This window comes from Panthera leo, chromosome B3 (genome assembly GCF_018350215.1).
Source record: "Panthera leo isolate Ple1 chromosome B3, P.leo_Ple1_pat1.1, whole genome shotgun sequence".
Taxonomy (NCBI): domain Eukaryota; kingdom Metazoa; phylum Chordata; class Mammalia; order Carnivora; family Felidae; genus Panthera; species Panthera leo.
Genome location: NC_056684.1, coordinates 39,040,261 through 39,057,108, shown reverse-complemented (window position 1 = coordinate 39,057,108; position 16,848 = coordinate 39,040,261). Strand labels below are relative to the sequence as shown.

The following is a 16,848-nucleotide window of genomic DNA, read 5'->3' as shown; positions in this document are numbered from 1 at the left end:
AGCCTGAGAAATGGAAGCCCTAGCTTTTCAAGAACATTCTGTCCAAGATTTAACACTTGGAGACCCTCCACAAACCCCGGCCCTAAACCCACACTCCTACTCTCTTTCCCATAAGCTCAGGAAGTGACCGGTCACGTCCATCTTCGGCTTTCCCCGGTTTCTTTCCACAAGGGCCCCGAATTGTATCAGGTTGCCTGAAAGGTAGCAGGTTCCCCCCACCTTCTGCTCTCCTCCCCAAATGTCCCTATTTTGGGGCTCTCAAATGTCAGCAAATCTGCAAAGTACACAAATGCTAAGGAAAAAGCAACAGCTAATTATAAGAAAGTAATTAAGAGAGACATCTACGATGATGATAATTGTAATTAGAAAGTGTCTGGCAATTTCTTATCATGCAGTCAAATGCTACAGCCTCCTGAGCCGGGAGGCAGCAGCAGCAGCAAACTTTCCATCAACTTCCTCCAATGCCGAGAAGGCTTATTGGCAGCGGTTTGAGGAAGGGGGATTATTTCTCTCTTCCTTTGACATCCACATTTTCTCAAGGTCGTCCTTTGCTCCTGCGAGATCTGCCCCACCATCTAATCCATCAGTGAAGGATTACAGAAAACCCCCATTTGCCACCCAGGCCAATTTTGTAAGCTCAGGAAATCAGCAGCTACCATCGACCCTGTCAATTTCTTAGACGGGATCTAGATGAACTGCTTCTTTCTGACAAGCAATGAGAGAGACCTTCTCTCTGCCTGGAACTGGCCTGGGCTGGGGGAGCAGGTGGGCCCCAACGGGGAGCTCTGAGGAGCAACCACTGATCTCCAAACACCCCCTCTATTGCCACGTCCACTGCCTGGCCTGGAGGTCCACCGAGAGGCCGCTGCCAGGTTAGACAACAAAGTCCATTTTAGGGCTGGTGTGAGGTCCCTCCGGCCCCTCCCCAACACGGACGCTGACCCTGAAGCTGTTGCCTTGGCTTTGCCCAAGCCCCCAGAGGAGTCATTTCAGATGCCCCACACACAGGTCAGTGGTCTGCAGTCAGCCTGTCCTCTACAAGCCCGGCTATGGTATGTCTGGGGAGGGCCCTGGCACCCAAGTCCTTCTCATTTGCACAGGTGGCCTTCAGGGAGGGTTCTGGTCTGTGAAGATCTCCACATGCCCTCGCTTGGAGCTCCAGAGGATGGCCAGGGCCGACCAGTTCACCCAGTTCTCACTGGGGAACTGGGCTGGCCCCTGGCCCCAGTGACCAGCTCCACTTAAGAGTCACAGTGAGCTGCTCACCCAGCAGCTAGCAAGGCTTCGTTGGCCACTCCTGCCGCCCTAGCTGTCTCTCCTCCACCGGCCTTTCCAAACTCAAATGGGTCAATGTGCCCAGAACACACTGGATACCAGATGTCCATCCCCAGGCTCCCCCTCAGAGGCCAGCACCCAGCCCAGCCAGCTCCAAGCCCTGGCCTCAGCTGCTCCTTTCCCCCATCTGCACCCCCAGAGGCCCCTCAGCCTTCCCGCAGACCCTCCCGTCAGCTCGTCGGATTAGCTCAAGACCCCTCCAGCTGCTTTCTGACAGCACAGAGCAACACCTTGATCCCGGGGGGGCTCTGCCTGGGGGCGGCGAGGGCAGACAGGGAACAACGAAACTCTAAGCATCAGGGCTAGAAGAGACCTCAGAGAAAATCACGTCCAACCCCTTCATTTTAGACCCGGAGGAACTGAGGCCCGAGTGTTTGTGACCTCATGGATAGCGTGTGGTTTCTTGACCAGGAAGGAAGGACTCGGGGATGAGCCTCCTGAGAGGGAGGGGAGAGGTGCCCAAGGCCACGGACCTTCACCTCTCACCCAGCTGGATGTCTCCCTCTGCCCACATAGCTCAGGGGCTGGGGGAGCCAGCCCAGAGGGACAGCACAGGGTGCTGGGGTTGACCCCAAGGAGGGTGAGAGCTGAAGGCAGAGGCCAGAGAAGCTGCTTCCAACACACTGAGCCCCCCGCAGGGGGTGCTGCGCAGGGGGCTCAGGGCAGCTCAAGGGCGGAGGGAGGAAAGACGAAGTGTCCTGCTAACCCTGGCCTCTCTCCGGCCCTTCTCCCTCTGGAGACCTGAGCACAGGCCTACCTCCTGCACCCTCCCCCTCGCTGGAAGGGTGAGGCCTTCGGGGGCTCTGGGCAAGCCCCACGCCACCTTTTCCCTTGGCCTCTCCCCAAAACCCCAGGAAGCCCTAGGAAAATCTGTCGAGCACCTACCCCATCTCAGCCCTGTATCCAGCACCGGCCCCCAGTGACCCCATGTGCGGAGAAGAGCGCCCCCCCGCCCCCCACTCCCGGTGTGGCTGCTGTCCCTGTGGTCCCTCAAGACCTCATTATCCCCTGCCCCTCCTCATCACCCCGGTACTGTGCCTGGGCTATCTGCGTGTCAAAACCTCAATCCGTTCATATTTCATAGGTGTCGTTTAGACGGTGTCGCTTGAAGCATGAACCATTGATGGCAGAGATCCAAGGCTCAGACAGCCATATTTGGCGATTGGGCCACTGTGTGCTTATGGGCCTGGCGGAGAGGGCCCAGGACGTGGGTGCTGGGAGGACAGTCTCCTGAGGAGAATGGAGGGGAGACGCATGCTCTTCCCTGGGGCGGGGGCACCTGACTCCTCCCCTTGACTCCACTGTGGCCCAGCGGTGGACAGCCCCTCTACAGACGCCTGGGGTTTACACAGCAGCCACTCCTGGAGTGAACAGGTGCCCGAAGTTCTTTCCGACCCCAGCCCCTCATTCCAGCTTCTGTCTAGGTCCTGGGAGGGGCCGAGTTAGGCTTCTGCCACACTGGCCTCCCTCTTCTCTGCCCTGTGACTCTACACAGGGGCCTTTTGTTAAGCCCCTCTTTCCGTTGCTGTTGGGGACAGGGAAGCAGAGGCTGGCCGTGACATAGGCCCACGGTGTGACCGAGGGCCAGCCACCTTCCCTCTCCTGGCCCCACTGAGAAACTTGAGCCTCTGCTCCCTCAGCTTCCCACCACCTACCGTCCTGCCTCCGTCCTGCCTCTAGCATCTGGGGACTGGAGGCATCTTTAGCGAGAAGCAGCACAGCACAGTGGTTAAGAGCAAAGACTGCGCCAGAAAGCCAGTTCTGGGCCCAGGGATGCCACTTAGTAGCTCTAGACCTCAGGCAAGTGCGTACTACCTCTGTGTCAGTCCCCATCTGTCCAGTGGGGGCCAGCGACAGGACGGGCCTCAGGCTGTGTGTGAGGATTATATGAGTTGACAAAGCACCCAGAGCGGTGCCTGTGGTATAGTAAGTACGGTAGGAGTCTTGCTATTGTTATTTAGTAAGGTGTCCTCAGACCCGAGGCGGGGGCCTCCACACACAGGCTGTCCCCCTCACTCTCACCCTTCACGGAGTCCCAAGACACATGGGGAGGGCTGTAGGGATCTGCTGACAATCCCTGATAGGGGATGGTACGCTGGAGGGCACCCCTGTCTCCGCCCCTGGTGGGGAGGCCAGGGTGGTAGGTAATGTGACGACCTAGGTTTCAATTCCCTATCTGTCAATTACAATTACAGGACGATAAGCCAATTATCTAACCTTCCATGCCCCAGTTCCTTCATCTGTAAAATGGGGATAATAATAGTACCTAACTCGTGAGTGGTTGGCAAAGACTGAATGAAAAACATGGAAAGTGCCAAGGCCAGCGGCTGGCACACAGACACCAAATCTCTAGTCCCTGCCCATTGGCTCTGGCTGTTTCTGGCCACAGGGGACCAGGGTGACTGGGGGTCTTGAGCACCAATGGTGTGGGGTTGCAGGACAGCTCCAGGAGTGAGGAGATCTGGGTTTATGACTATCTGCATCTATCTCAATGATACCAAACATCTCACTTTCCTCTCCGGGCCCTGCAGCTTTACCTATAAATTGAGACAAGACCAGATGAGGTCTGTAAAGTCCCATTCAGCCATGAATCATCACAAGCTATCATTCTGCCCACACCCTCCTTGAAATGCCTGGATCACTGCCACTACCCTAGTCCCACTTCCTGGCCCCCAAGCCCCATCCCCTTTCTACGGCCTGGTAAACCTTAACATCACAGGGAGCCTGGTTTCTGTCCTTCATTCCTTTGGAAACAGCACTGGACTAGGAGGCAGGAGACTGCAGCGTGAGTTCGGGCTCTGTACTCCTGCCATATGACTCTAGGCAGGTGGCCTCCTCTCTCTGGTCTGTAAAACAAGCACACTGCAACTTATCACCCTTCAAGTTCCTCTACTGCTCACAGCCTGTGACGCTTCTAGGGCTATTCAGCCTCCACCGTGTCACCTCACAGCAGCTGGAGGCTCAAAACACTTCCACTGGGCTCCCTAGCCCTGGGTCACCAGGGTCACCAAGGCCAGGCATAGCCTCCATCACCCAGCTCTACCGAGAAGCTAGGGAGGCTTCAGACGCCCAGTCTGCACATCTATGGAAGGCAAAATGTTTTCCCACCAGAACCCCCCCTCTCCACACAAGGGTCCCCTGACTGACCCAGCCCAGAGAGGCCTCTTCTTCCACCGAATCCCATGACATACTGTATGTGTGTATGGGGGGGAGGGGGGACAGGGGAGGCAGTCGGTGGCACATAGTTCACTTGGCCTCCTGCCACTTCCCCCTTAGCTTGGGGTCATTTGGTCTCCCCAACCAGACTGTGAGCCACTTGAGACTAAATCCATAGTCTTAAATATCCCCAGACCTCCCGTTGGGTCATACTTTACAGATGCCCTATGCGTGGCTGGTGGTGACTCTTTTGAGTACCTGTCCTTTCTGAGGAAGGGACATTAACAAGCCCGGAGAAAAGGATCAGGATGTAGAGGGTGTGGACCTGTGACGGTCATGTGAAGGTTGGGACTTGTTGGGAGGGCGGGTACCGTGTTGTCTAGCCTGGAGAAGAAAGTACAGGGTGGGAGGCAGGTCACAATCCGCGGGGCAGGCTGAAATGCTGCTGAAGAGAAGCGGGAGCCGTTCTGTCCCAGAGAGAAGAGGGATCCAGGGGCACATGTGACAAGGGGACAGATTTCAGGCTAACCCGAGGCAAGGCTTTCTAACACCTGAATGGGTTCAGCAGTTCGAAAGGGTGTTTCTATAGGTAGGGAGCAACCTATCGCTGGGAACATTCAAGCAGAGCACAGAGGACCCTACAGAAGGGAGGGGTCGGCAGGCAAGCTGGCCCTCGAGCCAAATCCTGCCGGCTGCCTATTTCTGTGAATAGAGATCTCTTGGAGCACAGCCATGCCCATTCACATACATATTACCACGGCTGATTTTGCACTACAGGGACAGAGTGGAACTGTTGCCGCAGAGATGGATGGTCAACAAAACCTAAAATACTTACTCTCTGGTACTTTGTGAGGGGACAGGGCCCTTTTGCTCCAGAAGGTTCCCGGCTGGTGGGAAGTCAGACTATGGGACTCTAAAGGTGCCTTTTGCCCTTCTATTTTGCTATCATTTACTCACTCCCAGGTATGATCACATGGTAAAACAAAGCCCAAAATGTGCTTAGGACACACCCGATGATGCCAAGCCTCCTTTTTTAAAGTAGTACTCTGGGTCCACGCAAAGGAACAAGGGCCCGTCAAGCTGAGAGGCATAACCTTCAGCAGCCACAAATGCTCAGCTGGCACTCTACTGCAGTCTTTTCTTCCCTCCCGGGGCTGGGGACAAGGACTATGGATGATTTAGTGACCCCCTCGTGTTGCCACTGATGGTCTTGCTCAGGTAGACACTGGTAACTGCAGTCAGTGAGAAAAAGCCAAGTGATGAGTCCTTTCTCTCTGCCAGGCGTTGAATTTCCGTTGCCCATTTCCATCCTGGAGGCAGGTATAATTACTACTCCATTCATAGTTAGGAATCTAGACCACAGGAAGGGCTAAACGATTTGTGCCAATGCCCGTAGCTACGGTGTAAGACCGGTATTTCTCAACCTTGTTTTCATGATCAACCACTCCCCTCCAGGAATCATTTTAGACATTTTGTCCTTAATCACTCTCCCGACATGAACTTTTCATACAACACATATACATGCAATACATACATAGATACACAGTGCATTTGTGCTTTCTATGCAAACAGACTAAGAACCAATTTTTACCCCCCGAGAATGCATGTTCTCTATCTGCCCTTCCAGATCACTCTCAGCCCTTCTGTGCCTCTCTCTGTGTCCCGAGAAGTAGATCTCTGTGGACTGCATGGGCTTCCTTGCCCTCTGGCTTCTGGATGGGTTTGGCCAATGGGAAATACCAGCAGGAGATGGGAGGGCAATGGATTGGCAGTAGTGATGGGCCTTTGCTCTACAGCTCAAGGTCTTGGGCAGGGGTGGGGGTGGGGTTCTTCCTGCCCAAGCATGGAGTGGCTCTTCTTGGCTGCTAGCCCTAAATGCTCTGTCATTCCTTACTGTCATTCCTTATCCCTCCCCGTGCCCTTACAAATACAGATCCCTCCCCCCATCTTGAAAGTAGAGCATTTCTATGAAACCTTTTGTAAGCCAAAACAGCATAAAGCAAAAAAGCAATTGCCATTAATTTATATGAAAAAATTTCGCCACCCCCCCCCCCCCCCAAATAACCTCTTAGGCTTTTCAGATACCTTGTGACACATCTTGCTAACAGAAGCACAAAATTAAATTGAGATAAAACACAGATGCTCCAACACAATTCAAAGCTATGCAGGCTTGATGCTAAATGTAGCTCCTGGGGAAGGATCCTGGTGGGGTCACTCTTGCTGCTCAGGGTGCGTGCTCCCTTTATAACCGCTTGCTGCAAAGCAAACGAGGAGTGCTATCTTCACTTGCACCTTTTTTTTCATGAAAGTAAAAATCCCCCATGGATTTCTCTGTGTTCACAAAAACAGGTAGTAATGTAAAAGTCTTCTGTAAAAGCAAAATGGCTCAACACACACTTTCAATAAGTGGGGGATACCTGCAATTGCTTTCTTAAACTCTCCTCGGTTAACAGGCCATCTGTTTCTTGCCAGAGCCCTCAGTGATCCAGTGGCCAGGCCAAGGTTTGAGCCCATAGCTACGTGATGCTAACAGGCCTGCTCTCATCCGCGTGCTCCATCACCGCCTGGACCACAGGTGACATAAATAAGTTCCAACACCAGATCCGTCACTAATATAGTCCACTTTCTCCTCTGGGTCTCAGTTTCTCTGTGCAATGAAGGGGCTGAAGGACAGGATCCAAACGTTCCTTCGAACTTTGGGAGTCTAGGGCTCCACTGCACTGGGGATTGGCTTTTTGGCATACTTTGATTTATACCAAGCTGGAGAAGACTCCATTCCACAAAGGCGGGCACAGAGCTTGCCACGAAAGAAATGTATCGAGATATAGATATAAGGCCAGAACATCCGTCCTGGGGCAGGGGATGAGCCCATATGAGCAGCCAGGACCCAGCACCGGTATCTTGGCATCAAGCAAAGCGGTCTAGGCAGATGTGGGGTCTCTTCTGCAAACAAATTGCCGAGACAACACTGGCCCTTCCCTGGCCGAGGCGCCCAGTCTGCTGTCCCTCGCTCACGGTGAGCCCTCTGAATCAATTCTCACTCCTATTAGCATTCCACCCAAGACAACCCATAAGTCCCTGAGGCGTTCGTGGTAATATATTTTGCCTGGTGGTTTTCAAATGGTCTTACTAGTTAATGGAACTATAAAAATTACTTACATGAAAAGGTCAAGATAAATAAAGACAACTTCCATGTTCCCTGGCCAACTAGGCTGATACCCAGCTAGGACAAAAGAGGGCTAGGGAGCCAGGGAAAGGAGGTGGTAGCCTCCCAGAATTCTGCAGCATATGGCTTCTGGAACTTCCCCCAAACCCAGTGTCCCCGGTGCCCCCAGGCACATTGATCCGTCCTCCATCAACATTCTTGGCAGGAGGAGCCACAGATCAGGCTGTCGTTTGATTCTGCTTAGAAATAAAATGACCTACATCCAAGTGGGCCCAAATGCCAATTCTCAAGTGACACACTTAGCATGAGTGATTCTGCCACACCTAAGGTCATGTGACATGTGGGAGCAGGTGCAGGTGCCTACATCAAGGAGGCCACCAAAGAGAGTTCCAAAACAATTCATCATTCCTTTAAAGCTACCAGCACCAAGTCCGGTGCATGGCCAGGAAGAGTCAAAACAGCTGGTCCTTCCTTCTAAGCACATCTAGAGTCGGCTTTGAATTGCTGTGGTCACATCTGGCTCCAAGATATAAATAGTCAATTAAAAAAAACAAAGAAAGAAAGAAAGGAAGGAAGGAAGCGTTTCACCTGTAGGGCTGATATTGGGAGCCAAGAGCTCTTCTTGTCTGGAGTCCGTAGGCCTGCTGGTCCCCCTTCTTCCCACTGGTGGGGGGCAGGGGGCACTGGGAAGGCTCACACAGGACTCAGACAGGTAACCAGCGGTTTGCGGCCCCCACCCAATCTGCCAAGCCGGCCCATCTCAATCTGGTGGTGTCTTTGCTGAGTTTTAGTCTTTGGCAATCTAGTATTTACCTAAAAGCCTGGGTCCTTGTTCTGCCACTTATTAGCTGCATGTCCTTGAGCAACACGTCTCGTCCTGAGCTTCCCCATCTATAAAATGGCTATGGACTTAGACAGTTGCTGCAAAGAATAAATGAGTTAAGGGGCACCTGGCTGGCTCAGTCAGCTGAGCGTCCAACTCTTGATTTCAGCTCAGGTCATGATCTCATGGTTGTGAGATCGAGCGAGCCCCTTGTCGGGCCCTGTGCTGACAGAGCGGGGCCCGCTTGGGATTCTCTCTCCTACTCTCTCTGCCCCTCCCCCACTTGTAATTGCTCTCTTGCTCTCTCCCTCAAAATAAATGAAGAAGAAGGACGAGAAGGAGAAGGGAGCTAATTCACGTAAAGCACCTAGAACCAGAGGTTAGTTATAACTGTTGCTGGTTGTTTCTTGTTTTTATGCTGTTGTCATTAACACCCCTCTTCCCAGGGCTGGCCAGGGGAGCTGGGATGCCACAGCCCCAGAGCATTCTTAGGTTCATTTCCAGCTCAAAGAATGATAGAGGGGCCTGAGTTAGACCTGAAGCAGCTTCCTCATTCACTGAGGCAGGGAGGTGAACATAGCCCTGGGAGCACGGCAAGTGTGGGCACTGGGGGCAGGCAAGGAGGCCCCAAGGTGCAGCCTCAGCTCACTGGTGATTGTAATTGTGATTTCAGGGGAGAGAAGCCTGGAACAAGAGGAGGCCACAGTCTGGCTGCCAGGCCCTTCCTCTCCTCGAGGACCGTGGTGGTGCTTCTGGGGGCAAACGTGAACTTGGGTAGGGGCATGCTCCCCGTTCCTGAGCACCCGCACCCGCTACTCTTCATGCACATACCCACCCACACGTGCATTCACTTGACAAGCGTTTATGCGGCACCTGCTGGGTGCTGGGCCCCCTGGGCAGGGATTTACCGAGAGGAGTCCAAAAGGCAGAAATGGCCAGGCCCTGCCCTGCCCACGGGACTCCCAGGTGGTGAACACTCCTCCTGCCTGCTGTTGACCCCTTTCCCTCAAGGAGCTCCTCTGGCCCTTAGGAGCTGGGGTGTCCCCTCAGGGAGTTGTGCACAGAGGGACTGCACTCAAATTCCCCCAGGGGCCAAGACCGGGAGGAAAGGCAGAGAACGGACTTGGGAGCCAGGCTGTCTGGATTCAAGTCCTGGGTCTGCCACTTCCTAGTTGTGACCTCAGGCAAGTTACTCTACTTCTCTGGACCTCAGTTTGCTCATCTTTAAAGTGGAGACAAAAAATAAAACTAAAAAACTAAAAACAAATCAATAACATGGGGACAATGGCCCTCTACCTCACAATTTGGTTGCCAACTCAAGTCATCAATACAAGGAAACTGCTTAGAACACTGCCTGGCACATGGGAACCTACCTATTATTTTTTTTTCAAGGTCATCTCTTCCATTCCCCCGCCTCTGAGCAATCACTTACTCCGGAAGCATTTCCTAAGCTGTGCCGGATCCCCTGCTGGGTGCTGGGAATACCGTAAGCAAGTAAGCCACAGTCCCCGCTTCCACAGTGCAATACTGGAGCCAGCACCTGAGCGCAAGGGCGAGCAGACAGGGGGGTGGCTGGGTAGGCAGGTGGGGGCACTACAATGTCTCTGGTGCCGAAACCATAGCCAGGTCGGGGTGCAGGACGCGTGCCAACAAATGGGAGGCAATGCTGTATGTTGACAGGGGAAAAGCTTCACAGAAGAGGGGACGTTCGACTTGACATTCATTCATAATACCTTTACTGAGCACCTACCATGTGCCAGAGACTGTATCTGCCTTCCCCACGCCTATAGACTATGAGGATTTTGCCTCTTAAGGTTTTCTGCTAGAAGAAAACTTCCTGTACCTTCCTTCTTCCCATCTCTCACCTCTCCAGCCTCGACCCTCGCTCCTGCCGTCTCTTCTTTGGCACGTGGAGTATCTGCTGGTTGTGAATGAGCCTCTCTACCCCGGGCCTTCTTAGAGCCTGGAACCCATCTGTAACCCAGCCCTGCAGCTCTCTTACCACTTCTGGTTACCCTTCACACGAACTTGGACGCCACTTCCCGCAGGAAGCTCTCCCTGACTGCACTGCCCACCCCTCTCCCTGCTCCTACAGCATCTGGTATGCCCCCATAGGGCACAGAACTGACTACTCTGTGCCACTGGTCTATCTCCCATAAATTCCACAAGGGCAGAAAGAACAGCCCTCTGTTGTTCATCTTTATGTCCCCTCGCCTCACATGGTGCCTGACCCACGGCAGGTGTTCAATAACTAAATGTGGAATGAATAGGTGTCTGAATCTACAAAGGACCACTCCCCTTTCCCTTCATCCTGAGTGCCTACCTAGCCCTACCAGCGCCTAGGGGGCGCCTGGGTGGCTCAGTCGGTTAAGCGTCCGACTTCGGCTCAGGTCACGATCTCGCGGTATGTGAGTTCGAGCCCCGCGTGGGGCTCTGTGCTGACTGCTCAGAGCCTGGAGCCTGTTTCAGATTCTGTGTCTCCCTCTCTCTCTGACCCTCCCCCGTTCGTGCTCTGTCTCTCTCTGTCTCAAAAATAAATAAACGTTAAAAACAAAAATTTAAATAAATAAATAAATAAATAAATAAATAAATAAATAAAGTGGGCCACACCAGTCTGGTTGGGGTTGAATACATAATTCAGCTAAGAGACCAGGGGAATGCCAAGTCCCAAATCATCTCACGGTAGCCTAGTGAAATGCTCTTTAGAAAGATTCCAGTAACTCTCCAGCTAATAGATAAGAGCTGTTCAGCAAAACCCAATGAGAAGGATTTCAGTCTGGGGTTTGGGCCTCCCCCTTCTAGCCTGGAGCTCTGAGGGCCACCAATCATTAAACGTCAGTATCAGACGGCAGACTCCCCTGGGAACCTTTCTTGTATCTCTACCAATCACCCCAAGATATTAGCCTGCCTCTCATGGCTTGCTTCAACATGGCTTAACTTTTTTTAAACATTTTTATTCATATTTTGAGAGACAGAGAGAGACAGAGTGTAAGCAGGGAAGGGGCAGAGAGAGAGGGAGACACAGAATCCAAAGCAGGCTCCAGGCTCTGAGCTGTCAGCACAGAGCCCGACGTGGGGCCCAAACCCACAAACTGCGAGATCACGACCTGAGCCAAAGTCAGACGTTCAACCGACTGAGCCACCCAGGTGCCCTTGGCTTCACCGTTAATAATTGTCATCAATTTGCCAACTCGTCAGGATGTCCCTAGCGGGTTTCCACGTAGAGCAATCCTGTCCAAACACTGGGCCTGACAAAAGCCCCAGTGTGGCTGTCAATTCCCTTAATCCATCCTGTGGGCCCGGCACCTGCTGGTGGACGCTCCTGGTGCTCTCAACCCTCCTCGCTTTGTAAAAGATTTTCCCGGCTGAGCTGTTCAAACCACCAATACTGCATTCTTACATGCAGCAACAGCTTTTCAACTTGTTAATGATGTTGGAGCATACGGCCTGAGTCAGCAACGCCCAGCGCACAACCCAAGAAAATCTTTCTCCGGGTCTTTTTTTTTCCCCATTTGACAGATGCCAGGCTTACTCTAGAAAGACACATTCCAACTGATTGATTTTTTTCTTTGAGAAATTGATCCTCATCACCTACGAGGAAAGCAAAACATGAAGCTTGTCGAGTTGTTGTTTTGTTTTGTTTTTAATGTTCTGATTTAAAAATCAGTCCCCTGGTTCTGTCTTGCAACTTGCCTTTCCTGAAGGAGCCAGCCTCTTCTCGTGGCCACACGTGACACAGTCCCAAAGGAGGGGGTGCTGGAGGACGGGCAGATGGAGGACAGAGAGGCCCCGGGGCAGACGCATGTGATTAAGCACACGGGCTTCCGGATGCACAGACTTGGGTTCAAGTCCTGATTCTTCCACTTAACTAGCTATGTGATCTTGGGTCAAGTGAAATGACCTAACATCGCAAAGCCTTGGGTTCTTTATCTGTGAAACTGGACCAACGGCACTGCCTAAATAAAGGGTGCTGTGGGGGACTCGCTGAAATAATCAAGCAGTTGACAGAGTGGGCTTCTAGCAAGCGCCCCATAAATCCCAGCTCTTACTACCATGATTGGTTTTAGAGGAGGCAGCCCACATGTGACACTTGAACATGTTGAACCTGGGGACTTCAGCAGACACTCTGAACCACAGCATCTCAGAAAGGGCCAGGGAATTAGAGTCCCCCCTTTCACCTCCTCATCCAGAGCTTGGAGCCTCTCTCCTACATCTCATGCCAAACTTCTGCTGAGATGCCTCTACCAGCAGGGAATGCAGTCACTCTGCCCCAACCTCATTCAATTGCATCCACACCAGCAAGCGAGAAAGGCTCTCTCCAACCTCCGGGCCTTTGCACATGCTGGATTCCTTCCTGTAGCCACCCTTCCCACTCCTCCTTGCCTGGCTAATACATCTCTCAGGTCTCACCCTCAATGGTGCCCACTTTAGGAAGCCATCCTTGATAGATAAGGTGCTCCTGATCTGTGCTCCCCTAGCACCTGCCCTTCCCCATCAAAGCACAGGTCCCTTGTTACTGTTTCACTTGTTCACGGTCTTCAGCACTGGACCAGGAGCCTCTGAAAGCAAGTCCTCAGGGCCCAGCACAGTAGTGGCCTGGAGCGGGAACTCAAGAAACATCTGCTGAACCTACGAATGAACGAATCAATGAAGCCCCGTCCATGTATCAACAACTCTGATCACTAGAAAGCTTTTTGCTTCACTGGGCTGAAATCTGCCTCCTCGGAGCTTGCCCAACTGCTATCTTGCCCTTCCCTGCCCCCCAACCTACGTCTCCTCCCGATTCCCCATAACAAGGCTTCAGGGAGCTCTTCTCTATCAGAACGGAAGCAGATCGGAAACAGAGTGACAGGACCCCACAGAGCAGAGTGGCTGGGACCGAAGATGCCCGCCCATGGAGAAGTGTCCTTCTTTCTGTCAGAGTTAGTCTTTTGTCCTGGGTACTGTAGCCTGGCTGCCACCACCGACCAGCACAATGAAGCCCACCCAAAGCATCTGAGCACTGTCATTGCCCCTGCCTCCGGCAGCGAGGAGCCCGTGGTCCTGCTGGTTTCACATCTCCTCTCAATCGAGAAGCTAAATCAGGAGCTACTTAGCACCACTGATTTAGGGCTTTAATAAAAATAATGCAAAGTGAATAGGAAAGGCAGCTGTGAAGGTCACGGTCAGAGCTCCTCCTAGCAGACTCCTGCCTTCCCTGCCTGCGTCTCTGCCCAGCCAGAAGAGCCCTCGATTCCCTTGCAGCCCCACAAATGAGAATTGGTGCTTTTATGAAATCAGTCCTCATCACAGCCACATCCCTTTACGGCCCAGGCTGTATCTGTTTCTCACAGGGCTGTGTAGGGGTTCCCTGCCACCTCGGGAACTTAACCCTTCTCCCTACAAAGACCCTGGCCTGAGAGGCTAGAGGCCTCTGAATGTGCTCCAGCTCTGTGACTGATTCACTGCGAGCACCACTCACAGCCTCTGCCTGTGCAAGGTGGCTGGTGACAGGGTGAGGCAGCCGTTCAGAGCCTGTGCCACTGAGGTCCTGTGAGTGGGGGTGGGGAACGGGGAGTTTGCAGTGTTCCCCACCCCCAACCCCTACCCAGGCACAGAGACTTCCACTGGGACCCAATGCCAAGCCCAGAGTGTTTCCTTACATTCTAAATGAGTCTATTTGAACACCTAATGCTTTAGTAATAAGGAGAAAATGTTATTTTTAAGTGACCTTTTTATTTTTAAAATCACTATGGCCTGTCATACAGCTTCTAAGTGGCAAAGCCAGGATTCCAGCCAAGGGCCCTGCAGGCCGTAGCTGGCCCTCCTCTCGGCTCCCCCATTCGGCCTCTTGAGCAGACCCAAACCCGTAGCAGGTGAGTAGAGGGGCAATGCTCCCATGGGCTGGGTGAGCAGGGAAGGCTTTACAGAGGAAGAGAACACCCCACCCCCTACTCCCCATAGGGTGCATAAAACACCTCGCCTGGGCAGACTGAGGTCTCAGAAACACAGCCCCCACCTGCCCTCGCTTCTGACTCCAGTGGTCAGAGCAGGGCCATGGGCCTCTCACTGCTCCAGGGCAGGACCTGCCATCACTCTGGCCCTGGCGACTTGGGTGGAGGGAACACACATCCCACCCTGACCCTCCCAGGCTCTCTCTGCAGGATGCCCCTGCCCTTCACCCCCTCTCCCACACTCCCCCTCCCCCCTGCCCATGCCCTGCAGCAGACCCCTCAGCTGGAGGGGGGGGGGGGGAACAGCTGAGATGCAAACAGGCAGGAAGGAGCTCTGTTCTCCCCTCAATAGTTCACCCATAGGCCTATCTCTGTATCTCTGGGGAAAAGCATCACCTCAATATCCTTGCACCTGAGTAAATGACAAACGTGAGGGTCATTTACTGCAATACTGTCTAGGGTAGCAAAAACTTGGAAATAACCTACATGTCCATCCATCCACAAGGGCAAGGACAAAGAAATGACGGCACAGCCACACCGCAGAATACCTTACAGCCGGAAAAAAAAAAGGCACCAGACCCCTCCTCGTGTACTGATAACATACACAAAGCTAGAGCCAAAGGGACAACAGTAAAGGCAGAGCAGGGTTTAGAAGATGCTGCCATCGGTGTAAAAATGAAAATGCGTTGGAAAAGAAGGCATGCATACATTTCCCTAGATGTGCATAAAATAGCTCTGAAAAGACGCACAGAAACTCGCAACAGTGGTCCCTTCCAGGAAGGCGGCGTGGGAGAAGGGTTTTCTATCGCAGGCCCTTTCGTAGCTGTTAAATATTGAACCAGGTGAAATGTGTTACCTGCGCAGAAAATAAATACCATTAAAACTGTAAAAAAATAAGACACACCCATGCCAAAAGCTTCTGGTTAACATACAAAAGAATCCACTGGGAGAGGAAACACGTGACTGTCACACTTACTAGCCCCAGGTGAGAGTGACAGCTACCACAACGGAGCCCTGAGCCAGTGGGACTCAGGAGCAGTGAGTTTTGCAGAAGGTTTATTTGAGTCAAGGGGCCAGGAACTATGTGCAGCTTGGTTCTCCGGCTGAGTTAGGGCCTGGAAGTCACCTTTGCAGCAACAGTCGGGTCTCTGTCACCCCCAGCCTGGATGACAGAAGGTTCCCCAGGGCCCCTGCTGTGCCTGGGAGGGGGTGCAAGGGCTGCCACTGGCCTCAGCACAGCACCGGGAGACCCGATAAAACACGATGGCACGACGGATTCCTGAGGTGGCGGTTACCTCTGTATCACGCTGAGAGCAATATTGATTCTTTCAAGTGAGACCCTGGTCCTCCCTCCTTCCAACTTTTATCAGCCTAATCTGGTGAGATGCCTCCCTTCTCCAGCCTCCTTCTGTCTTCTTTCCTCTTTGTGTTCTCTCCTTCTCACCACCCCGCTCCCCCCCCCCCCGCCCCGCCACCACCCCCTCACTCTCCCATCTCCACTCTCCTTCTTAACTCATCAATTCACAGCCCTGCTCACAAGCTTCCTTCTCCCCTTCATCTCTGTGATGCTCTGCTCATCCAGACCCAGTCACCCTGGCCCTTGGCAGGGATGGGTGGGGCGAAAGGAGGGAGGGGCTGCAGCATGGTCCCCCCACCTCCCCAGGGGAGCCTGCAGGAAGGAAGCTGAAGGGCGCCCCCCTCTCACTGGTCAGCTGCAGCCCTCTTTGAGAGAACTCTGCTTTCCAGCACAGAGCAGCGAGCCCACACACCATCACCTTCTTTGGGTCCCTGTCCCCCTCCCTCTCTGCACCCCACCCTCGAGCAAGCTCTGCCTTGGAGTGTCGGACTTCCTCTCCCACTTGCTGCCCACTCGCCTTTCCACCTTTTCTTTAGGGGTCAGCCCATGACCCTGCTCTTGAGGCGTCCGGCCGGGAACCCCAGCCGGCAGGGGGGTGGCACGCTCTACTTAGTATCACAGTTCCGGTGACACCCGGCTCCTAAATATCTCAAACTCCTTAAAGGTTGGGACAGATCTTCTTCATTTTTTAAATTATTATTTTCATTACTTTTTAAAAATTTATATCCAAGTTGGTTAACATATAGCATATTAACGACTTCGGAAACAGAATTTAGTGACTCATCATTTACAGATAACACCCAGTGCTCATCCCAACAAGGGCCCTCCTTATTGCCTAGTGCCCACTTAGCCCATCCCCTGACCCCATACCCCACCAGCAACCCTCAGTTTGTTCTCTGTATTTAATAGTCTCTTATGGTTCATCTCCCTCCCTGCGTTTATATTATTTTTGCTTCCCTTCCTTTATGTTTCCGTTTTGTATCTTAAATTCCACATATGTGTGACGTCATATGATATTTGTCTTTCTCTAATTTCGCTTAGCATGATACCCTCTCGTTCCATCCACGTAGTTGCGAAT

At 52.8% G+C, this 16,848-nt stretch overlaps 1 protein-coding gene across 1 annotated transcript in view; it reads right to left on the bottom strand.

The window, feature by feature from the left end:
• MEGF11 (multiple EGF like domains 11) overlaps window positions 1–16,848 on the bottom strand; it is a 230,476-nt gene that overhangs the window by 180,161 nt on the left and 33,467 nt on the right. The window lies entirely within an intron of this gene.